This window comes from Canis lupus, chromosome 29 (genome assembly GCF_048164855.1).
Source record: "Canis lupus baileyi chromosome 29, mCanLup2.hap1, whole genome shotgun sequence".
NCBI classification, from domain to species: Eukaryota; Metazoa; Chordata; class Mammalia; order Carnivora; family Canidae; genus Canis; species Canis lupus.
In genome coordinates, this window is record NC_132866.1 from 17,353,547 (window position 1) to 17,380,068 (window position 26,522).

Consider the following 26,522-nt stretch of genomic DNA (forward strand, 5'->3'; position numbering starts at 1 on the left):
GTCAAGGTACCATTGATTGCAGTGCGCTCCTGATAATAACAAAGGTGCTAGTGATGGTAACAGCCCATGAGACGAGGTGTCCAGGGGTAGGGTTGCACCTTCTGTGTCACCCTCAACTTTCTCCCCAGAGCAAATACATGTGAGGGACTCAGGATACAACTGCACACATGCAGCTGAACCAATTCTGTGTGATGGGCCGGCCTCACTTGTAGGGCGAGATAAGCAGCCTCGCAGAAACAGGGGCCAATCTCACTCTCGTCCCCAGGCAGGACTGTTCCTCCTCAGTGACCTGCTGAGTGCCTGGTGCCTTGTAGGTCTTTGGTCAATGTTGACTCATTGGTTGAAAAAATGAATGCCTGAACGAGTCATATTTGCTGTTACCAATTCAGTCCCCCAGAAGAATCCTCTGTTACACATTTTCAAAGAATACTACTCCTTTCTTGCCACCTGCCTGTCCTTCTCTTGAATCTATATATTTTTAATCACTCTGGGGGAATATGGTGGTTATTGCAACTGATTGATTGGATAATCTTTTGTTTTGTTCCTTCTTCTGTGAGTGGAAGCCAAGCCACTGAAAAGAATGGTCAGGCGAAATGTGTAGCTGTCTGAACGCTGAACGCTGTCTGAAGTGCAGTCATGATGGTTAGCTCTCTGTATGTCCTGAGAATTCTAATTAATTCCTCAATTTTTTAAACTTTCATTTCAGAAATTTTATATGTCAATGCACATATTAAAAATACATATTTAGAAAATATATAGGGAGGTATAATTGACATACTATATATCATTTTCAGCTGTATACCAGTCATTCGATATTCGCATATACTGTGAAATGATCACAATAGTCTAGTTATCTGTCACCACACCTAGTCACAAAAAATTTTTCTTTCTTTTTCCTGTGTGAGGCCTTTTTTTTTTTTTTAAAGATTTTTATTTATTTATTCATGAGAGACACAGAGAGAGAGAGAGGCAGAGACACAGGCAGAGGGAGAAGTGGGCTCCATGCAGGGAGACTGACGTGGGATTCGATCTCAGGTCTCCAGGATTTCCTGTGTGAGGACTTTTAAGATTTACTCTCTTAGCAACTTTCAATATATACAATATGGTGTTATTAACCAAAGTCACTATGCTGTATATTACATCCCTATGACTTAATTATTTATTTTATAACTGGAAATTTGTACCTTTTGACCCCCTTCACTTATTTCATTTTCCCCACCCATTGTCCCTCCCCTCCTGGCAACTATCTATCTGTTCTGTGTATCTATGAGCTTGGCATTTTTTTCCCCCCCAGAGTCCACATATAAGTAAGATCATATACAGTATTTGTCTTTTTCTGTTTGACTTATTTCACTTAGCATAATGCCTTCAAGGTCTATACATGTTATTGCAAATGGCAAGATTCCATTCTTTTTCATGGCTGAATAGTACCTCATGCTATATGTATACCACATCTTCTCTATCCATTCATTCACCGGTGGACATTTAGGTTGTTTCCATATCTTGGTTATTGTAAATAATGCTGCAGTGAGCATGGAGGTACATATATCTTTTTGAGTTAGTGTTTTTATTTTTTTCAGATAAATACCCAGAAGTAGAATTGTTGGATCATACAGTATTTCTATTTTTAATTTTTTGAGGAACCTCTACACTGTTTTCCACAGTGGCTGTACCAGTTTACATTCCCACCAAAAGTGTATGAGGGCTCCCTTTCTCCACATTCTTCCAGACACTTGCTATTTTTTGATTTTTGGATACTAGCCATTCTAACAGGGGTGAGTTGATATTCCATTGTGGTTTTGATTGGCATTTCCCAGATGATTAGTGAGGCTGAGCATCTTTTCATGTGCCTGTTGGCCATTTGTGTCTTCTTTGGGAAAAATATCTATTTAGATCTTCTGCCCATTTTAAAATCAGAATTTTTTTTTTTTTTTGCTGTTGACTTATAGGAGTTCTTTATGTATTTTGGATATTAATCCCTTATCAGATACATCATTTACAGATATTTTCTCCCATTTAGTAGGTTGCCTTTTTGCTCCTCTCTTCTATAGAAAAATTATTCATTCATTCTTGCCAGTTTTTGTGATGGTTCTAAAAATGGCCACCAATACTTTGATCCTCCTTCTGTTGTCCCTCCCTTGTGGATCTGGGCAGCTAGTGACTGCTTTGCCCAGAAGTCCAGGCCATATGGGGACACCGCAGACAGCTCTGGGCAGCATATTCTCAGGTCATCCAAATCTTCAAGCATTGCAGTTGAGATGCCAGATGTGTGAACAATGAAGCCCCAGATCTGTTCTAGTCACCCTGGCCCAGTCTTCCAGCTGAATTCTAAATAGTGTGGAAAGGGGAATGACCATCCCTTCTGTGCTTGCTGAATGCTTGACCACAGACTCTGTGAGCACAATAAAATGGTGTGGTTTTACTGGGCTATGGTAGTGTGGTTGGGGTGATTTGCAATAGTAGTTGGAATGTTGGTAGCTTGTCTGTCTTCTACTCTAAGATATAAACTCTCTGAGGACAGAATCCATGTCTGGTTTTGCTGGCTCCTCTGTCAGATCTGGGGCTAGGGTGAGGTGAACTGATGCCTAAGGCACAAAATTTAAGGAGGCATTCACTTTCGGGGTACAGAAAGTGCAGGGGAAGCATCTGAGAATGAGTGCCTCCTTAAAGGTAGTGCCTCAGGCCACCTCTGTCTAGGTCCTCAACTCTAGAGAGTAGCAGAGTGCTGGCCCACAGTAGGCACCCAATAAATATTGAATAGATGAATGAATGAATGAATGAAATGGACTCTGAAATAGTAGCTTCCTTAGAGCAATAACAGAAAGAATAGCCACTAGATTTGGAATCAGATGGTCATGGGTTTGAATCCCAGTGTTGCTGCTCATTAGCCACAGATCCTTGAGCAAGTCACTTAGCTTCTCTGGGCCTGCAGGTAATAACACTGTCCTGGAGATTATTGTGAAGAGTAAGTGAAATTACATGTATGTAAAGTGCCTGGCATGTATGGGCACTCAATACATGTCATTTCCCTTCTGCCTCCCTCCTGCCTTAAAGTAGGCAAAAAAAAAAATCAGTGTTTTCGTGAAATCACACCATGGGAACTCGGCTGTGCAACATTCCTGAGCCACAGGGAGTCATGGTTTAGAAAGCCTAATTTTGCTCCATTAGGAGGTTTGTTTTCATGTGTTTGCCTTTTTTTTTTCTTAGCTGAAAGGCAATATGTGTAGTAGTTAGAATCACAGGAGTAGGAGAGATAGATAGGTTTGAGTTGAAATCCTAACTCCAACTTTTATTTAACTTTCCTGAAGCTACTCAACCTGAACCCCAGTCTCCTCACATAGTAGCCTCAAGTAAGTAAAATCCCAGTGGCTAAATGAAATAAAAATTTACTTTATGATCATATTGTAGTACAACGCAGAAATATTTGGCAGGTGGCCTTTCACCTGGAGCATGCTTTGCTAACTCAAGCTCTTTCCATTTTATGGCTCCACTGTCCTCTAGGCCTTGAGGCGATTGGCTGGATCCTCTCCATCTGTTGCCAGAAGAGAAGACAGAGGGGTGCAGGGGAGGTGTTTTATAGGCATGGCCAGAAGTGCACGCACTACCCTCTCTTGCATTCCACTGGGGAGAACTCAGTCACATGATTTCATCTAACTGCTAGGAAATCTGGGAAATGTGGTCTAGCTGAGTGCCAAGGAGGGACAGGATAATTCACAGCAAACTCTGCAGCATCTCACTGTTCAATGAAACAAATCACTGAGGGGGTCATTGGAAGATTTAAGATATACGTAGAGTGCTTAGTCCAGATCCTGCCCCAGAGTAAGTGCTCATAAATGGCTGCTATTTGGGTCACCATTCACAGTGGCCAGTGCCATTCTTTATTGACTGCGTTACACCAGAAGTATGCCACCAGAGTGTGCTAGGGTGACTTTGCTTCCTGGAGCCACATGAAGATACCCTACTTCATTATTAATAAACATGGAGCACATCCTAGGCTGGGGTCCATAGGAGATGAAAATAAAAACTAATCCTTCTGCTCAGAGAGCTGATTCTCACTTATTGTGAGTGATGGACTTGGGCTCAATGCTCAGAATACAAGTAAAATATATTAAGTGTCCAGACGGAAATATGACTTAATTCTAGCTACTGGGAATGGAGAAGCCATTAGAGGATGCGACATTTGAGTCACACCGTGAAGGTTTCCAAAGGGTGAGATGACAAGAAGAGGCATTCTAAGGGAAGGGTCTGGAGTGAGAAAGACACAGACAGAGGAAAGATCAGAGACAGTTTGGGGAGCAGCAAATAATTCAAGTGGTGGCAACATGGTGTGTGGATATTGTGAGAAGTAACGTGGGTAAGGCAGGCGGGAATGTACACAGTGGGCGTGCAAGCCATGACAAGCAAGGCTGGCTGTGTTCCATGGGTGATGGGGAGCTATCAATAGTTTATGGTTCATGGCAGTGTGAATTTGATTATGGCAATGGGTAAAGTTTCTCACAGCTATTACTTTGTCCTTATCACATCCCTGAGAGTTGAGTGAGACAGGTACTATATTTTCATTTACAGTTAAAAAAAAAAAAAAAACAGATAAAAAACTGCCTAGCCTACTGTCACAGAGTTAGTAAATGATTTCATCTGTAAAATCAGTGGGTTGTACCGGAGACTCTTTAACATCCTCTCATTCTGTATCAGTCAGGTTTTTGTTCAATAATGCTGCATGACAAATGGCTCCTAAGTCTCAATAGCTTACCACAACAAATATCTATATTTCTAGCTCATGGTCATATGAGTTGGCCAACATAGCTTGCTTCAGGCAGTGGTTTGACTGGGGTCAGCTCTAGGCACTGGGTTAGGTCTAGGTTTGCACCATCATGTCTCTTATTCTCCTTGGGCAGGTGGCTTCCCAGGGCATGATCTTTTCATGACATGTGGCAGAAACAAAAGCTGACAAGCCAGATACACATATGCACTTAGTCCTATTAATGCCATATCCGTGTTAGCTAAACCAGTGGTTCAGCCCCGCCTACGGTGCAGAGAGGTAATGGGCTTCCTGTGAAAGCACAGAAGGGAGATTGTAATTCTATAGAAGGGAGAGTGAGAAGAATTGGGGAAGATACTCTCATTGATCGCTCTCATTGTTAATGCTCAGTGACTTTAAGTGGGAGAGCCCACCATTCTACTACATGGCTTGGGAATTGGCGGTGAGAATCAAGAATGGGCCGCTGTACAAATGGGCATGTGGTGGGTTCCCATTATACTCATTTAAGTTCTAAGAACTCGGCTACAATGTAGAGGGTGACAGAAAGTGTGTGCAATGTAAATGGCGTAGCTGATTGCATTTCCTTGGGTAGGCCTGTGCTCCCTGGGTCAGAGGCCGCCCCTAGGGTGAGCGTGTCACCACAGTGAAGATGGAAGCCAGCATTTTGTGCAACCTGGCCCTTAGATGCATCTGAAGACAGTGATCTGTTCCTGTGGGAGGAAAGGGGGAACATAGATTGTGCTGGGTTTATTGAAACAAAGCTCTACTGCACACTTGGAAAATGATTTCGGGGATTTTCATGGTGACAAAGACCACAGTGGAAGCCTTGCTGTGTGCTGGGATCTGGGCAGAGGTTGGCAGTTAATCACAAAAAAAAATCAGCCAGAATGAGGAATCTTTATAAAACAACACATGTACACTAAACACTTTTAAAAATTCAAACATAATAAATGTCCATTTTCTTTGCCAATCTTTTGATGTAGGAACGAGGTTTTATGGAGGTAGGAGTCGTTCTTTCTAGTTCCAGCTTCTCTTTCTTGTCCAAGACAGAGGTACATCATTTCTAATTTCCCAGTTGTGGTTTTCTTGAAGTGAAATCTTAGAGACACTTGCAAAATAATCAGAAGGCAAGAATCCTCGAGGATTTTTAGGTTTTATTTCCCCCAATCTTGTATATTGTCTCACTTGCACTTATTATTTTTCCTCTAAATTTTATGGAGGAATAATTTACATATAATCCACGGCCTCTAGTTACAATGCACAGCTCAATGAGTTTTAACAGTTGCATAGTTTTCTATAGCTATGAAGCCACCATCAAGATGTAAAGCATTTCCATCACCCCTAAAAGATTCCTTAATTTTAAGGTATTTTTTTTAGCAGCTTGCCTTTATCTTTCCAAAGCATTCGCTTAATTTTCATAGAAAACCACAATGCTCTCTTTTCTTCTCTTTCACTGATTCCTGTATTTTTTAATTAAACTGAGGGACTGCAATGTAGCAGCAGAAACAGGTTTGGGTACAAACCGGGTGCACTCATGGTAAGCATTAGCCTCAGCCAGGGAAGCAAATGTGCATGGACACCCTGGCGAGTAGCCTAGTAATCTTGAGCATTCGGAAGACCACAGGCCATAGACCCCGGGATGAGATGTTTTACAGAGGGCAGGAGGAGTAGCCGATAGATCAGAGGCAGTTAGGGGAGGCTGACTAGGGAGTCTTGTCTCGGTGCTGAAGACACAGTGATCTGTTCCTGTGGAAGGACAGGACATACTGTTGTTCAGTTTGCATACTGCACAAGATGCCTGCTTACAGGGTAAGTGGGCAATAAAATCCTGTTTGAGCTTCTCTTCCCAAGCCTTGTGATCTGCTGCAGATTATTCTGTCCAGAGGAGGCATCTTTTTTCTAGTCCAGAAAGGAGTAAAGTGGGCGCCTTTTTCTAATTTGTGCCAAGGCCCTATAGAGACTTGCACCTGTTCTACTCCCCTCCATCAGTGACTTTGACCTTAACACTGATCTTACAACTTGGCCAGCAAATAAGATGAGGCTTCACTTATCATGATGGTCATCACCCTCTATGAACCTGAAATCACAATGTGTGAGGTTCCTCAGCATCACTTCATGAAGTGAAGTGTCATGAAGTGATGTTGTGTCACATGAAGTGACATCACTTCATGTTCAAACAAGGACCCATGAGTGTTCGGGCTCCTGGGGTTATCCTTCTGGAATAATGACTTACTCCGCTCAGGTCAGGTTACTGCCTGACTTGGGGACTCTCTGGACCCCGGCTCCCTTCTGATAGGAGTGCTGTAGCTCTGCAATAGAGTGCTGTAGCTCCCCGTTAAATTTGACAGCTTCTAGGAGATTCTGTAAGGTTCAGCCCCAGATCAAGGTTTTTTTCATCATAGCCCCATTGTCTGGATAAATCTGCTGCATCTAATTTTTGTTGTTGTTGTTCATATTTATTTCCAGCTTCTGAACCTGAATGTCTTCTGAACCCATTATTCTGTGGTGGGATCTGGGCAGAGGTTGCATACTCATCTGCACTGTGGTGAGGAAAAGCAGAGGGGCCAAGAATCCTGCCCCAATCTCCTGCGTTAAGGCAATGGTCATTTAAATGTTAACTAGAATTTCTTCAGTTAACCCAATTCATACCGCCTTAAGCAAAAAGGGAATTAATAATCAGCTCAGGTCATTGGGAGCCAACTGTGAACTTCAGGCATAGCTCGATCCAGGGGTTCAAGTTATGTCAGCAGGACTCAGTTGTTTCATTGTGCTTTCCTGGGGATTTCTTCTTCTCAGGCAGGCTCTTTACACCTCATGGCAAAGTGACTGACCCCCAGCAGTACGAGGCCCTTCTGCTTAAAACCTCAGTGGGAAACTGCACTGTTTTTTGGAAGAGTTCTGAAAAATAAATCATGAGATGGGCTCTGATTGGCCAGTTGGGGTCGTGTGTCTCATCCCTGGGGCAAGGATAGGGTTAGCGCCATGTGAATGGACTGAATGGGATTCTTACAGAATGCGGGTGGAGTTGTTCCCAAAGAGATGTTGCCCTAGAGAAACAATAATGCCCACCACCCTCACAATACATGTGCGCACACATACACACACACAGAGACGCACACAAGGATACACACATACACACGTACACACATACACTATACTTGGCCAGGAGATTTTAAGCTCTTGAATTTACCCAAACACACACATTAATTGGGATCATTCCTTGTTATTTATTGCAAACACATGTCTCACCCTCTTACACACGAGCACCAGCAGGAAGGATTAGCTCTGCCATTTGAAACATCCAACTGTTACCTTCTTTCAGAAATCAAAAGCCAAATTACCTTCCTTTTATTAATCATCTCTTTTCTTACAAGATTTCACCTTTTGTTTTTCTGCACTTTACAAGGAGACGGTGTGTTTTTATGCTGTGTGTAGATCTTGGCGGTTAATGGAACCCTTTGATTTTTAAGTAAGAGTGAGTCCTGCATGCGCAGACGAGGCGCCAATAGGCTGGGGACGGTACCCTAGGTTCATGCCTTCCCCCAGAGCTGGATTGGAAGGATTGGACTGAAACTTTAAACATTTTGAGCAATACCTAGAATATGTATAATTTATAAGCCACACACCGTTGGCTGTCAAATAGGCGATTGATCTGACTCGGATCTTGTTAATTATCTTCCACATACATTACGCCTTAACAGATCTTCAGTATACTGTGTATCAATATTAATAAGATTATAAAACACTATTGATAATTAGGAACAGAAGACACCAGGCCTTTGATTCTAGCTGTTACAAATGCCCCTGCCTCTCTCTAGATTAGAAAGCGGCCACTTTCCATTTAATAATATCAGATCAGAACATCCATGTCCTAAAGTGGGTTATTAGGAGATGGCTCAGGTTTGCACCGGGATGTAAGGGGCTATTTGAAAATGAGTCCAGGATCATCACTGATGTGTGAGAAATTTGTGTCACCTGTCTCCAGGAGGCCTAATAGGGTGGGAGGAGTTTAAGGGGGAGCTGTGCCCTCTTTGATCAGCTAAATTCCTCATTTTCTTTGTCCGGAAAAATGAGATTGGTTTGGTTTTGCAGGATTTTCACCAGGATGGCATTTTATCTTGATTTCTTTAGCTGGATGAAAGGGGCCCCATTGGGAAGACAGAGAAGATGCTGGTGAGGTTCAAGGCGAATTTTGAGCCCATCCCATTTTGGATAGCACTTTATTTTCTATTTTCTCTCTTTGGAAGATCCTCATCTTTTATGTTTTTGTTGGGTTCACATACTCATTAACATCAAACAGGCAGATCTGCCACCAACTAGGAAAATGCAAGCAATTTCACATATAAATAGAGAACATTGAAGCTCAGGTGCAGGGGCCAGGGATCCTCCCTGGGGGTCTCTCACCTGGCAGGCGAGCGGCTGGAGGGAAGCATGGAAGGACGCAGAAGGGACACACGGACAGACTCCGAGCAGCCTGTCCTAATGTGTGTGATCAGGACTCCCAGGCTTGGGTGTACATAAGAATCCCTGGGGGTGTCTATTCAATACTCATAATCCCTGGACATCTGTGCGCTTAATAGACTCCCCAGTGATTCTGAAACTAAATGGGACTTCTAGCCCAGCTATTCTTATCATTAATGATTCTCTCACTTGCAAATGATAGAAAACTCTATCCAGACTGTTTTAATAAAAGAATGGCAGTTCACTGGCTCTTGTCACAGACAGGAAATAATCTGGTTTCTGATGGAGCCAGGGACAGCTCAGACCGTACTTCCATTTCCCAGCTCTAGCTCTCTGGTTTGGTTCCCTTCTTAGGTAGACTCTATCACAAGATCACAAGACGGCTGCCATGGTTCCTGACCTCAGACCCTCTAACCCCACCGTTAGAGAGGCTCTCTGTATCTCTTCCAGAAAACTCCATAAAGGTGATGTGGTTGTCTCTCTTACTGGGCCCCAGGAACTGGTCGTCATATCTCTCACTCTGAGTTTGTTACCTGTGCATACCTGAACCAGTCATTATGACTGCGGGTGGGTTAGGCTTATTAGGCTTAAATCCCTTAACCTGTGGGTGAATTCAGCTTACTCTAACCACACAGTTGAGAGTAGAAGAGAGTTGCATCTCCAAAGGAATGTTAGGCACGTTTCCCAGAAGGAGGGAAAATCTACCCTGCAAAGTCAAGTACAGAGGTCCACCATCTGCATCTTCCGAGTGACACTGGTGTGCTGTGAAGTTGCCCCTTTGATTCCTACTTCATCTTCTGGAAGCCTCTGCTTGAATAATTGCAGTCTCAGAGAGCTCACTGCTCGTACCCTCTGCCCCCTTAATCTTCAAACAATGCCCTAGAATAAGCTATTTGGAGTTCCATCTTAAAGATGCATAGAGCATCATTAAAAATGGTCCCTCCGCACATCCACTTTGGGTATTCAGCACTTGGTAGCTGGCTGTCATACTTACATCCTCTGATAACCCTATCCGGACACTCATTTATTGGGAGGTGCAGAGAGATGTGTATTTCTACTGATTTTCTGAATTTGTCCACTGGGACAAATCTCAAGGACCACTCAGTGCACATTATTGTCAAAGAACAATCTTCTGGCAATCAAATTAGGTTTTTTTCCCCAAACAATAATAAAAAACCCACTATGTTCTAGTCTCAGAAATGTGCTTGCTTATTACATTCTCCCAAAGAGGGATTTAAGGTGATTTAGAAAAATATATACCTGGCTAATAAGGCGAAACACAGATAAAGACACAAGAGCAAGAGAAGAAAGAAATAGGATATGATAACGAGAGGATGTCAGAGGCAAAGTTGGCATGTTGTACGGACCAGCAATATTACCTACAGGTGGTTTTATTTAATTTTTTAAAGGATTTGTTTATTTATTTGCGAGAGAGAGAGAGAGAAGAAGCGAGAGCATGAGAGTGGGGGCAGGCTAGACAGAGAGGGAGAGAGGGAGAATCCTGAGCAGACTCCAAGCTGAGCTTGAAGCCCCTCTCAGGGCTCAACCAAGGGCTCAATCCCATGACCCTGAGATCGTGACCTGAGCCAAAACCAAGAGTCAGATGCTCAACCAAATGAGCCACCCAGGTGCCCCGCTGCAGGTGGTTTTAAATGTAAATTTCCTGATAACTAAAGCAAAGAGGTGACCATGCTGAGTTGCAAGATTCACCTTGTCAGGGAGGAGGATGTATCAGTTAAGGCCTCAGGTAGCTCAAGACTAAGTTTGGGTTCTTTCTCATCCTAGCTTTATGGCTCTGGACACCCTATCTACCAGCTCTTGGCCTCAGTTTTCTCATCTGAAAACTGAGGTTAATATTCTAGGAGTCCATACTGGCATAAATGAATAATTAAAGATGTAAATGAAAAGAAGCAGAAGAAGGATTTTCCCTGCAGTAGAATTCCAATTCTCAGTATAGAAGGAAATAAAGAGAGAATCAGTTTTTGGCAAATATCACAGTAGTAATTGTTTTCAAGCAAAGAACATCAATTGATGCTAAAATGAGTAAGCCAAAGTATTATAAAAACTTGGATAATTATATAGCCTTAAAGTACTTCTCCACATGATATATTTTTTTCAAGTTTTATTTATTTAAATTATCTTTACACCCAGCATGGGTCTCGAACTCCCAACCCTGAGATGAAGAGTCACACATTTCTCTGACTGAGCCAGCCAGGTACCCCTCCCTAATGATATTTTTTTAATTACAAAGGGGAAAATTGCTAACTTTGTGGTAGCAAAATCTGGCAGATATCACTTCACCTGGTGATCAAAGCTGACGTTCCCAATAATAAGATATATTGACATCATATATTGACTGCCCAATAAGATGCATAGCATTTCATGATTTTCTTGCCCCAAAGATGTAACCCAGATCTAATCTTGAAACACCAATCCCAATGGAGGGATATTCTACAGATAACTAACCAGCCAATAGTCTTCAAGAAAAATATTAAGTCTTCAACTAATGTGAGCTTCATTTGTATCTTTTTCCCACCTTACATGTGCTACAACTGTGTGTCAGCTTTAGCTTCATTGTATTTAAAAAGAAAAAAAAGTCCATAAAAGACAAAGAAAGGAGGAACTGTCTCAGGTGAAAGGAAACCAGACACATGACAACTAAACCCAACACGAGATCCTAGATCCTGTGCCAGAAAAAAAGTACAGTAGTGGTATAATTGGTGAAATCTGAATAAGCTTTGTAGATTAGTTAATGGGATTGTATCAGTGTTGATTTCCTGGTTTTGACTATTTTGTTATGGTTACTGGAGATGTTAACCTTGGGGGGCCTTGGGTAGAAGAGACGCAGAGATTCTTTATATTCATTTTGCAACTTTTCTGTAAGTCTGAATTTATTTCAAAATGTAAAGTTAAAAAAAAATGTAAGGGGGGGTGTTAATAGTCGATGGTCCCTAAGAGTGTTGTGAGGGTGATAAGCACAGATGGGGCTTAACTTCATTCTTTGAGCAGTGAGAGCTCTGCCCACGCTCACTCTTGTTAGAGTTATTATCTGTGGGAACTCTGCAGGGCAGGAGGGTGAATTATTCATGGCTGCACCCTGGAGGAGCTGGTGAGGATGACCGGTGGGTATGCAAACAATCAGGCGTAACTCTAAGTGTTAACAGAGGTCAAGGCTCAACATTTTAGGTGTCTTTCTTCTGCTCAGGTGGGAAGTGCACACCATTAGAGCAGAGGTGTTTGCTCCAGGCTGGACAGCCAGAGCTGCCTTCGGATTCTACAACCTTTCACCCCTCACCAGGGAATCCCTGCCAGCCTGAAACCCGCACTTAGGGACCAGTGAATTCTTTTATGTGGACAGTTTACGTGATGAGAAAAATTGAGGCCGTGGGCAGGAAGCCGTTGGTGGCAGGTCATGAGTCTCGGGCTCGGCTGTCTTCACTGCTGCCCGATTTCTAGGTGTGGCTTCTGGGGGCTGTGTGGACGTTGGAGGGCTGGGGCTCACCGTGCACTTTGGAATAAAGGCCTGAATGAGTGAGAATGATAGCCATACACACCTCCTGAATCCAATGCTTTTAGCAAGGCCGTGACTGGAAATTCAGGCCTCAGAAAGGAGAGATGGGAAGGGGAACAGGGAGAGGGGACAGACACTGGTGTGAATGAGTTTTGGCAGGTGAAGAAGCTGTAAAGCCTTCCCCGCATCCATTCCTGAAGGGGTTCCAGGAGGGCTTGGCAGGAGGAGGGACTGGTTTGATGGGTTGGAATCCCATATTTGTTCACCAGAGCTGGGCAGTGATGGGATGCTTGTGTGTCCCCCATCAGCTGCAAGGCCCCATAGCACCACAAGAATCACAAGGCCCTGGAAATGCTTGCAGAATTTTGGACATTTTCTCTTCTATGGAGAGAAAAATTTTAACATAGTTTTTAATGTAATTCTTCAAGGGCTATGTGACTTCTGCCCCCCAAAAGTTAAGATATAGTACCTACCCTAGAGGGGAAAAGCCCAAACTTAATCTAACTGGTCAGTTGTGATGGAAGCTTCTTCTTCTTTTTTAAAAAAATATTTTATTTATTTATTCCTGAGAGACACAGAGAGGCAGAGACGCAGGCAGAGATGCAGGTAGAGGGAGAAGCAGGCTCCCTGTGGGGAACCTGATGCAGGACTCGATCCTAGGACCCTGGGATCATGGCCTGAGCCAAAGGTAGACACTCAACCACTGAGCCACCTAGGTGTCCCTGGAAGCTTCCTTAAAAAAAAAAAAAAAAAATTATTTGAGAGAGAGAGCATGCACACAGGGGGAGGGGCAGAGAGAGACAGAGAGAGAGAGAGGGAGGGAGGGAGAGAGAATCCCAAGCAAACTCCACACTGAGTGCAGAGCCAGACATGGGGCTCAATCTCATACCCCTAAGATCATGACCTGAGTTGAAACCAAGAGTCAGTTGCTTAACTGGTTGAGCTACCCAGGAGCTCCACGAGGGAAGCCTTTACACAGTTTATTCTGAGTCCTGTTCTTTCTAGAGGTAGGCCTGCAGAACAACGTAGAGCCTACAGTTAAAGGATTCGGTAGAAGAGAGGTTTTGCTGAATAGTGAGGACAACAGAGAAAGTTGTCTAAAATCTTAGAAAATCCAATCTCTCTGTGGTGTCAGACGTTAGGACCGCTCTTTCCTTCAAAGCACAGTCAAAGGTTTGTAGCTTCAGGATCCTCTGTCCGCCCAGATGCCCCACAGAAACCTGCACCCGGTTCTCTCTAGCACCTCACCCCCACCACTGAAACCAGTCTGGCCTAGGTCACAAATGTTGTCAAATTCAATGAACACTTTTTGTCCTTGTCTTGTTTAACATGTTCACATCATCAGGTGCTGTTACGTTTGTTCCCTTCTTTTTTTTTTTTTTTTTTTAAATATTTTATTTATTCATGAGAGAGAGAGGCAGAGACACAGGCAGAGGGAGAAGCAGGCTCCATGCAGGGAGCCCGACCTGGGATTCAACCCCGGGTCCCCAGGATCACACCCTGGGCTGAAGGCAGCGCTAAACTGCTGAACCACCGGCCCCCCCACCGCTTCCCTTATTTTCAAACTACTCTTCCCTTGGCATTCCTTAGAAAAATTCACTGAACGTAACAAAAGGCTCAACTCAAGCTTGCGTAAATAACCAAGAGGGATAATCAGCTCATGAATCAAAGGATCAGCGGTAAGTGGTCTTCAGGTACAGTTTGATAAATGATAGATAAAGCTTTCATATCCAAGGGGGGGAAAAGAATCTTTATCTTTGCTCTAAATGGACTGTCCTGAACCAATTGCTATGGCCAGGAAAATGCCATATGCCGTTTGGCTTACGTCTGTGCCACTTCCCCCAATTACTATCACGAAGGCCTGAAATTAGCCCTGCGGCTAGGGATGAGGGGGATCGCATCTACAATACAAGGCTGAGGGGCAGAATGGATGAGGGAGAGATGATCAAAAGGCCCCACATGCCATGGCTCTTGTTTCTATTTCACATCTGCTCCTTATTGGCCCTGCAACTCCTCCTCCTCTTCTACTCATCTTCTAAATACCTAGCCCATGTTGAACCTCCCATCATAGGTTCTTGAGTTCCCTGTACTTATCCTATCAGATTACTCACACGTTTTGTATGTTGACTGATAACTCACTTCCTCATCAGTCTAAGGTCCACGAGGGTAGAGGGCATGTGTGTACTGTTCACCTTGTCATGCGTTATCAGGTCTATAGCAGAGGCCAGGCTCAAAACATGTGTTCAGTAAGGACGGGGTACCTCATTCTAAGTGATTTCCTTACTGAAGTTGGTAATACATCGACATCAGAGCCCTTGTGGATGATGCCCTTGAGTTGTACAGGGCAAAGCCCGTGTGCCCAGACATGGCAGCCCAAGTAGAGTGGTGTCATTTCCAAACAATGGCGGAAGACATCCAATCCCAAAAGATACAGCTATCCCCAGAAAAACTGTTACTTACTAGCCACATCTTTCCTAAAATCACCAAACAGCAATACTCTTGGGGTTTAGTCTATAATTAGCATCAAGTGTCAAAAATACAGGTTGGCCAGCATTCTCCACCAGGAAAGAGCCAACCTTCAAGGATGTGAAATAATTACTTCAATTGACAATTCTAAGATAATTTATCACCATTAATGTAGAAAACATTCTGCCTTTTCCAAAGCATTTGCATGAAGATGGCAGGTGCTTTGGGAGGAATTCCCTTGGTTGAGGCAGCTCCAGCAAGTGAAAAGTGACTTCATGTAAAAAGGTGAATTTAGGGGAATTATTTGCTTTATGAAATCATGCTTCACTTTACAAAAATATTTCCCTCCAACATCTAGACCATGTTAGCACATTAATAACATGAGATCATTTTATAAAAATAGTGATGGCCTCATCACTTTTAGGGGGCACTCCTGTGATGGGGATGATGAGTGTAAGGATTGGGAAATGTTTACAGACCAGGACAAGACTTCAGCTGTTATTAGCAAGGACTCTTTGTCTCCAATCAGATCTATATTCTAGTAACTCAAAGTGTTACCAGCTGAAACCTCCTGAGGCTCCCAGGAGACAGCTGTGGGGCAGAGATGCCATCGTGGATTTCACAAGAGGGAGGGAAATCCCGGCTCTGAGAGACTGTGTGACTCATCCAAGGTCACCAGCAAGTCAGTGGGCAGGCTTGGGGCCCTCCCTGCTGGCAACCCTGCCCCAGCGTGCTGCGGATTTTTCAAAGCTCAAAAGTTCCTTCCTAGAGAAGCTCAATTCCCCTCCCCTTGAGTGCAGGTTCAACACTAAGGGATAGAAAATGGAAAGGGAAATGTAGGAAGAGAGAGAAATGTAGGAAGAAAATGGAAAGGTTTTGAGCCTGGCCTCTGCTATTTATGAGAAACCTCATAAATCCCACCTTACTGAATGGTGACACCAAGGGTAACGTCACCAGTAATCAGATAATCGCTGTCATGTGCCCCTGAATACGATGCAGTGAAAAGCACCTCATCTCTATAATATTCTTCTCAAACCCTGTAATTTCAGTTTAATTATGAGAAAACATCAGTCAACCCTATATGGAGGGACATTCTACAAAATATCTGACCACTGCTCTTCAAAAGTGTCAAGGTCATAGAAGTCAAGGAAAGGCTGTGACACACTGTCACACACTGGAAGGGACCAAGGAGACATGAAGCACGAAAAGTACTGTGGGATCCTGGTTGGGACCCTGGAACAGAAGACTGGCATTAGTGGGAAAAACTGGGGAAATCGGAATGTCTGTTGTTTTGTTAGTAGTATTGTAGCAGTGCTCACATCTTAGTTTTGATAATGTACCATGGTTATATAAGGAGGTAATATTAGAGGAAACTGGAAAAGGAATTTGTACTATCTTTGTGACTTTTCCATAAATCTAAGATTTTATTTTCAAACAAATTTGGTTTCTGTTTTTAAAGTCTGGAGGTAATTTAGATGTTCAATCCTCCCATATCTTTTCCTTTTGGCTGGGGTGCATTTGGCCAGTCTGAGAAGTATTGACTTCTTCTGGGGAAAGAGCTGCATCACATTCCCTAAATTCTACAGAATGCCACACCACCCACCCTGTCTTCTGAGATTAGCCCAGCTGCCTATTGGAGTGCGACAGTGCCCGGGAACGTTGAGGAGGCTCAGCCAGACAGCTGGGCCAGCAGAACCAGGGAGGAGAATGAATACAGAGTCTCTGTAGATGCAGGACTCAGGATGCTTCTCAGAGTGATTTTCAAGACTTAGGGAATTTCATGATTAAAGAATATAAAGTTAATCAGGGTCTATTAATCCCACTTTTCAGTATGCATACATTATGGTCAAAAGGAAAGGAGTGGAGCTCAAGAGTTTTGAGGTTCCATGGGGGGAAAATCAAAGTTTCTTGCCCACCCTGCGAGTCTCTAAAGATGGCCACCATCTAATTTCTTCTTGTCAGATAGTGCACACAGCTCAACCCATCACTGGGTGGGGTCTCTTTTCGCCTATCCTTCAATCTGAGTTGGCTTTTGAATTGCTTTGGCCAATAGAATGTGCCAGAAGTGATGCTGTGCTGATTCTAGGTCTAGCCTTTAAGAGTCTGGCAGCTTCTGCTTTTTCTCTCGAAGCCAGCTCTGACACCCCAAGACCACCATGCCGTGAAGCAACCTGAGTTAACCAGGAAGAGAGGCCAGATAGATAAACAAAGAGTTCCACACATATGACTGAAAACTTGAATCTTCCAGCTCAGTTCAGCTGATGCCAAAAAAAGCCGAAGAATCGCCCTGCTGATCCCACTTGATTCACAGAATCACGGGAAATAATAAAACATTGTTCTTGTAAACCACTAATCTTTGGGTTGATTTGTCATGCAGCAATGGATAACTGAACACTCACTGATGTGCTTTTTTCCTTTTTATTAAACTTTTACACTTGTTCTCATACATTTCAATGCTTCTTTAAACTTAAGAAATCAGAATAAAAGGAAAGGTATGCCTCATTTATATAAGGTTGTGAAATATTTTAGACAGGTGTTAAATAAGGAATTGGATATCAGACTGTGTTACTTCTCAGCTCTTATCCCCCATCGCCTTCCCATTGCACTCTGGATAAAAGCCATGTTCTCCATATGCCTGGCAAGACCTCATATGATCTGTTCCCTATTCCTTGCCTCCCTGATCTCAACCTTTACCACTTATTGTCTTTGATATTCCTTCAATACCAAGGGCACGGTGCACATGAGGGCCTTTGTATTTGCTGTTCCTTGTCCCCAGAATGTTCTCCTCCTAGGTATGTTCATGACTTGCTCCTTCCTGCCTTCAAGTCCTTACTCAAATGATACCTTGTTAATGAAGTCTTTCCAAACCTGATTGGAAATCGCCACCCTCCCCTTCCCTGACTCTCCTACCCCTGCCTTGCATTTTTCTCTCTTCCATAGCACTTAAAGCCACTTAGCATAATATCTATTAATATTCAACTTATTTGTGGTCATGTCTCTTCAGTAGAGCTTCAACTCCAAGAGAGGTTTTTGCTTATTTATTGTACTGTTAGAAACCCAGAACTTAAAGTAGGCTCCATGCCAAACATGGGGCTTGAACTCATGACCCTGAGATCCAGACCTGAGTTGAGATCAAGAGTCAAAAGCTCAACCGACTGAGCCACTCAGGCTCCCCCGGAAACTCAGAATTTAAAACTGTGAGTGGCACAAAGTTGACACTCATTAAATTTTCATTGGATGGATGAATGAATTTTTCTAAAACCCAAAACCTCCAATCTGGGTGATTGCAGGCTGATGTGTAAAGGACGGCCTCACTTCCTGGCAATGCATGACATCGTTGTTCAGCTTTATTAGACAGGAGGGAACCACAAGACTAGTTAGGAGAACCACAAGCCAGAGGTCAGCTAACTTTTTCTCTAGAAAGCCAGATAGTAAATATTTTAGGTTACGTGGGCCATACAGCCTGTATTGCAAATGGTTCTGTCATTGTAGTGTGAAATTGGCCACAGGCAAGGGGTAAAGGTATGAGTGTTACTTATACTCTGATAAAACCATACTTCTGGGCACTGAAATTTGAGTTTAATTTTATGTGTCACAAAATATTATCTTTTAAAACTTTTTTTCAACAATTCAAAATGTAAAAACCGTTCTAGGCTTGCAGGTCATGTAAAAATAGATGGTGGACCAGATTTGGGCTACAGTTTGCTGACCGATGCTATTAACAATCTCCAAGTGACTCAAAGTGTGGGAGAGGAATTCAATTTCCAGGGAGACCAGCCAGAAGATTATTCATTTTTAAAGGAGTATTATTTGTAATATGACTTCATGAATATTCATAGTGATTTTTGCATTCTAGGCACTTTTATAGCCAATATGCCTGGATGAGAAAGCACAGGGCAGTAGCCAAGGAAGAGACAATCTTCAGGCTGGATATGCCAAATCCGCTAACATCTTCATACTTGCTTCCTCTGAGAAAGAGATGGCCCCATGTGGGAGGAAGCAAGGGCAGGCCATCACATAGAGTGACCCAGGAATCAGGCTGATAAGGTGCTAAGGCTGTGAGTTTGTTTCTTGTGTGGGTCAGTTAGCTCTTGACTGGCCCCAGGCCTATTGTCTCGTGTAGGCTGGAAAGGTGGGCAGGGGGGAATCTCACTCAATGCCTTTCTGACCACAGGAGAGGGGAGCCATTTTACTAATCAAAACATCTGATGGTCTTCATATCTCTGGGCATGGTGCTGGTCTGTTGTGACCTCGGGAGGTGTATTGTGGGAAGGACAGGGACAAAAGATGACAAGATGTCCCTTTGTACTGAGAAGGAGCAATTTATTTATTTATTTATTTATTTATTTATTTATTTATTTATTTTTTAAAGATTTTATTTATTTATTAACTCATGAGAGACACACAGGGAGAGAGAGAGGCAGAGACACAAGCAGAGGGAGGAGCAGGCTCCATGCAGGGAGCCCGACGTGGGACTTGATCCCGGGTCTCCAGGATCACACCCTGGACTGAAGGTGGCACTAAGCCGCTGAGCCACCAGGGCTGCCCTGAGAAGGAGCATTTTAGGAAAAAGTTTTAGAATGAAAAATTCCAAACATATACAGAAGTAGAGAACAAAGTGAAATGAGCCCCCAGGTACCCAATAACCCAGCTTCAAGGGCTGTCAGCTCAGAGCCAGACTTGTTTCATCCATAGCCCAACCCTAGATGACGGGAGTAAATTCCAGATACCATGTCATTTCATTAGGTAAAGGCATTTTAATTACATAGGAATTCATTATTTAGAATTCCAAAACTACTCAAAATTTATTTAGAAAAATGAAAAAGTAAGCAAAAGAAAAGCAATAGAAATAATCCATGGTTTTACCACCAAGAAGTAATCATTGTTTTTTTTTTTTTTTTTTTTTTTTAAGTAATCATTGTTAACTGTTTTTCCTTCCACATTCTAAGAAACAAAAAAGTATCTTACTATAGATAGCCTTTGGAACTTGGTTTTGCTCTTTCCTTTTTTTTTTTTTTTGAAGATTTTATTTATTTATTCATGACAGACAGAGAGAGAGAGGCAGAGACACAGGCAGAGGGAGAAGCAGGCTCCACGCAGGGAACCCAACGTGGGACTCGATCCCAGGTCTCTAGGATCACACCCCATGCTGAAGGCGGCGCTAAACCGCTGAGCCACCAGGGCTACCTGGTTTTGTTCTTTCTTGATATAGCTATGACACATCTTTCCATGCTAATAAATATACATCTGCCTTATAGTTCTTTTTGTTGTTTTTTTGGCTGTGTATAGTATACTTTATTGATGGTACATGCCAAGGTAGGGCTACCCAAGGCTCTCTCTTTCTTCAGGGAGTCTGGGATGGAAGCTGTGGAGGTTGGGAGATTCTCAGCATGTTGGAGGATGAGTTGGGGCAGGGACTTCCCAGCAGCTGAGGGCCTCTCTCTTCCTCTTGCTCTTGATGGGGTTGGTGGTCCATGGGGCTCTTACTCCTTGAAGGCCATGTGGACCATAAAGTTGCTGTAGCCAAATTCATTGTCATACCAGGAAATGAGCTTGAAGAAGTAGTCACTGAGGGCAATGCCAGTCCCAACATCAAAGGTGGGATAGTGAGTGTCACTGTTAAAGACTCAGGAGACCACTTGGTCCTCAGTGTACCCCAGGATGCCCTTTAGGGGCCCCTCCAATGCCTGCTTCACCACTTTCTTGATGTCATCATATTTGGCAGCTTTCTCCAGGCAGCAGGTCAGATCCATGACCGACATATTAGAGGTGGGGACATGGAAGACCATGCCATTGAGCTCCCCATTCAGCTCAGGGATGAGCTTGTCTACAACCTTGGCAGAACCAGTAGAAGCAGGATGTTCTGGGCAGCCCCTTGGCCATCACACCACAACTTCCCAAAGGGGCTGTCCATGGTCTTCTGGGTGGCAGTGATGGCATGGACTGTAGTCATGAGTCTCTCCACAATGCTGAAGTTGTCATGGATGACTTTGGCAAGAGGGGCCAAGCAGTTGGTGGCAAAGGAGGCATTGCTGATAACCTTGAGGGAGTTGTCATACTTCTTATGGTTCACGCCCATCAGAAACATGGGGGTGTCAGCAGAAGTGGCAGAGATGATGACCCTCTTGACCCCACCCTCCAAGTGAGCCTCAGCCTTTTCCATGGTGGTGAAGACCCCAGTGGATCCCACAACATAGTCAGCACTAGCATCACCACATTTGATGTTGGTGAGATCTCACTCCTGGAAGGTGGAGATGGGCTTTCCATTGCTGATAAGTTTCCTGTTCTCAGCCTGGACTATGCTGTGGAAATTGTAGAGGGTGGAATCATACCAGAACATGTGGACCATGTAGTTGAGCCATGTAGTTGAGATCAATGAAGGGGCCATTGATGGTGACAATATCCACTTTGCCAGATTTAAAAGTGGTCCCGGTGACCAGGTGCCCCATATGGTCAAATCCATTTACCCTGACCTTCCCCATCATGTCTCAGGGATGTGGCTGGCACTGCATCAGAAGATGCTGCTATCTATCTGTTGGATGGGGAAGAGAAAGCATTATTGTTCTTAGTGGCTCTGTATGTATCCATTATGTAGCTCTTCCTTAGCCTTTTTTTTTAAAAAGTTTTTTTTATTTGTTCATGAGAGACACACAGAGAGAGGCAGACATAGAGGGAGAAGCAGGTTCCCAGCAGGGAGCCTGATGTGAGACATGATCCTAGGACCCCGGGATCATGACCTGAGCTAAAGGCAGATGCTCAACCACTGAGCCACCTAGGCACCCTGCTCTTCCTTATTCTTAAAACCTTGTCCTTATTGGTGTGCATTTAGGTTAACTTAAACTTTTGCTGTTATAATTATTTTGTAATAAACATTTTTGACTAGATATCCTGTATACTTGCTTGATCATTTCCCTTGGATAAATTACTAGCATTCCTAGGGCAAAGGGCATTCACATATTTAAACATTTTTTTAAGATTTCATTTATTTATTCATGAGAGACAGACAGAGAGAGAGAGAGAGAGAGAGAGAGGTAGAGAGAGAAGCAGGCTCCATCTCCATGCAGGGAGCCTGACTTGGGACTCGATCCCAGGTCTCCAGGATCACGCCCTGGGCTGAAGGCGGCGCTAAACCGCTGAGCCACCTGGGCTGCCCTAAACATTTTTAAAAAGATTTTATTTACTAATATCAGACAGAGAGTGAGAGAGCACATTGCACACACACACAAGTGGGAGGAGGGGCAGAGGAAGAGGGAGACTCTCAAGCAGAGTCTCCACTGAGTGCAGAGCGAGACAAAGGGCTCAATCCCACCACCCTGAGAACATGACCCGAACCAAAATGAAGAGTCAGACGCCCAACCAACTGAGCTAGCTAGGCATCCGTTAAAGATTTTTATTCATATTGCTGAGATGCTTACTAGATGCTTTCTAGTAAGATGACACTAAGGCCATACCAGGTAAACCAGGAATGCATAAGAAGCCCATTTGCGACATCCTTCCCTGCACCAAGCATTAACATTCTTCTAACCTTTACCAATCTGATAGGTTGAAATTGTATCTTGTCATTTTAACTTGTATTTCTTTGATTACTAGGGAAGCTAACTATTTTGAAAATGTTGATTGGTCAAGTTTTCAGATTTCTTTCTTCCTTTTTTTTTTAAGATTTTATTTATTTATTAATGAGACACACACACACACACACACACACACACACACAGAGGCAGAGTCACAGGCAGAGGGAGAAGCAGGCTCCATGCAGGAAGCGTGACTTGGGACTTGATTCCAGGTCTCTAGGATCAGGCCCTGGGCTGAAGGCGGCACTAAACTGCTGAGCCACTCTCATATTTATTTCTTAATTTTACTATGGAAATTTTTAAAAATTTAAAAATGTAAACTAAAAGACAATCCCAGGTAGCTGTAACCCACTTCAACATTTATGACACATGGTCTGTCTTGCTTCACTTATATCATCCTCCTTCCTCTTCACATACAAGAATATGACAGATTATTTAAAATCAAATATCAAACATCGTATTCATTGTAAATTTTCAGTATAGACATTAAATGTAGAAGGATTATTTGTTATTAACATAACCAGGATATGATCATCAAACTAAAAAATAACAAATGGGGTGCCTGGGTAGCCCAGTTAGTTGAGTGTCCAACTCTTCATCTTTGTCTGCATCTTGATTTTGGGGTCATGGGTTCAGGGCACACATTGGGCTCCAGGCTGGGTGTGGAACCTCCTTAAATAAATAAAATAAGAATATCAATAATTTGTTAATATACCAGCAAGAAGCCAATGTTCAGAAATCTCTAAGTGTTTCATGATTGTTTATTTTTTAAGAGTTGGTTTATTTGAATGAGGATCCATATAAGGTCCACACATTTACACGTGGTTGATATGTCTTTTAAATCTCTGCCTCTCTTTTTTATTTTTATTTTTTTAAATGGGCTCCAATCCAGCATGAAGTCTAAGACAGGGCCCAAACCCTGAGATCAAGACCTGGACTGAGTTCAAGAGCCAGACACTCAATTGACTGAGCTACCCAGGCACCGCTCTCTTTTTCATTATTTAATTAAATTTTATCTTATTTTATTTTTTAAGTAAACTCTGACCCAGGTGTGAGGCTCGAACTCAATGCCAAGATCAAGAATATATTTTTTTAAATTTATTTATTCAGAGAGAGAGAGAGAGAGAGAGACTGAGAGGCAGAGACACAGGCAGAGGGAGAAGTGGGCTCCATGCAGGGAGCCTGACGCGGGACTCGATCCGAGGTCTCCAGGATCAGACACTGGGCTGCAGGCAGCGTTAAACCGCTGCGCCACCAGGGGTGCACGCCAAGATCAAGAATTGCATGCTCTACCGACTGAGCCATCCAGGCACCTCTCTTTTTTATTAGCCTGAAATTCACCTACCATACAATTAACCATTTTAAAGTGTATAATGCAGTAGCATTTAGTGTATTCACAATGCTGTGCAACTATGACTTATGTGAGGACATAGGTCTATGTGGTTTGATATTTTACTTATAGTGACTATCTTCTTTTTTTTTTTTTTTAATTTTTTTGATTTATTTATGATAGTCACAGAGAGAGAGAGAGGCAGAGACACAGGCCGAGGGAGAAGCAGGCTCCATGCACCGGGAGCCCGACGTGGGACTCGATCCCAGGTCTCCAGGATCGCGCCCTGGGCCAAAGGCAGGCGCTAAACCGCTGCGCCACCCAGGGATCCCGACTTATAGTGACTATCTTCATTTAGTACTAGTGGCACATCAAAATCATATTTTTTTTGTAACTGAAAAAGTTACAACTTTAGTATATATTTAGTCTCTTTTTTTTAAAAGATTTTATTTATTTGAGAGACAGAGCACTCACAGGAGCAGGGGAGGGGGCCAGAGGGAGAGGGAGAAGCAGACTCTCCACTAAGCAGGGAGCCCAGTGGGTGGGGTGGGGTAGGAGGGTTCCATCCCAGGACCTTGAGATCATGCCCTGAGCCAAGGACAGATGCTTAACTGGCTGAGCCACCCAGGTGCCCCTACTCTTTGCTTTTTAAGGTTACTTTTGAAATGTTGGTATTGTGTTAACAATCCTCACTGAAGCAGTAAAATAAAGCCATATATTGAAATTACAAGTATCGGTGTAGACATTCTACAGAAAAGACCACACTGTTGATGGAGAAGTCCTGGTTAATCATAACCTCAACAATTTATTGTGCAGATAAAGGCTTAACATGTTGTAAAAGCAGAACTTTCAAAGAAGTCCTGCAAAGCCTGGGTCTCTCTATAATTACACACAAGATAACAATGACTCCAGGGCTGCTTTTTTCCATTAGGTCTGGTTAAGGCACGGTACCACCTTCTGTCACCAGACTGAGTTCTGGGACAGTCTTGGAGGCATGCTCAGTGCCCCTGGGATGCCTCACCTTCCCCCCCGCCCTCCTCCTTGAAATGATGCCTCTTGTCTCAGGTGTGTCTTCAGAGACCCCATGAAGCATTTTTCAGTAAAGAGGGATTGATTAGAAACTGTGCATCAGGGATCCCTGGGTAGCTCAGCGGTTTAACCCCTGCCTTTGGCCCAGGGCATGATCTTGGAGACCCAGGATCAAGTCCCATATCAGGCTCCCAGCATGGAGCCTGCTTCTCCCTCTGCCTCTGCCTCTGTCTCTGCCTCTCTCTCTCTGTGTGTCTATGAATGAATGAATAAATAAAATCTTTAAAAAAAAAAAAAAAAGAAACTGTGCATCATTTCAAGGCAAGAAATGACAGGGAGATTCAGTAACCAAGGCAGTTACCCTCTCTTCTTCACTGGTGGTGGCCCGGTCTGCTTTCTGCTTTCTCTGTTATTCCTTCTTTGAGGCTGTATGATCCCATGTGCGTCTCAGCTGCTTGTTTACTTCTCTTTGCTCGTTCATCAGCGTTCCTGCATCCCAATCACTTGCCCAGGGTTCCCTGATGAGTGCTACAAAAACGGCAGCCTCCATCCCTGTGTCTGTGTGACCTGTCAGCTCAGCTCCCCAAAGAGAGCTGATCTGTTCTCAATGCTTCACATCCAAGTTCCTGGGGGAGAGAACCTGATGAGCTCAGTTTGGATTAATGGCTGGAGGTAGGGTGGGATCGCCAGGTACCAGGGCTTTGTCTCCAGGGTGTCTGTATCCACAGATCACCTATCAGGAAGAGCCTGTAGGAAGTAGGTGTGGGATAGGAAGGAAATGACTGGCATCTCTAGTCCAAGGCACAAGGAAGGACTCCGTGGTAGCTGGACAGATGCCCTCCTCCTTCACGATTCCTTGGTAATTAGGTCGGCCACCTTTTTACCACTGAGAACCATCCTGCCAACGTGTTGGACCCAAAGGTCTTACCTACTGTCCACATTCTTCCTTCTGCTTGGATTGTCTCTTTTTTCATTTAACATTTGGTCTTACTGACTTCTCATCTTTTAATAAAATAAGTTCCAGTCTCATCTCCTCCAGGAAGCTGTCCTGATGCCCTCCAGATTAGGTGGTTTGAACCACTTTGGTATTCACCTGGTCACTGGGGCAGGGCTCATTTAATGCACTGTATTTATTTATTTATTTTTAATATTATTTATTTATTTATTTATTTATTTATTTATTTATTTATTTATTCATGAGAGACAGAGAGAGAGAGAGAGGCAGAGACACAGGCAGAGGGAGAAGCAGGCTCCATGCAGGAACCTGACATGGGACTTGATCCCGGGTCCCCAGGATCATACCCTGGGCTGAAGGCGGCGCTAAACTGCTGGGCCACTGGGGCTGCCCTAATGCGCTATATTTAAATGATCTCTTTCTGCATCTGTTTTGTTTAC

At 43.5% G+C, this 26,522-nt stretch overlaps 1 pseudogene; it reads right to left on the minus strand.

The window, feature by feature from the left end:
* Window positions 1-20,236: 20,236 nt before the first annotated feature.
* LOC140620552 (glyceraldehyde-3-phosphate dehydrogenase pseudogene) lies at window positions 20,237-21,679 on the minus strand (annotated as a pseudogene).
* Between the last annotated feature and the right edge of the window lie 4,843 nt (window positions 21,680-26,522).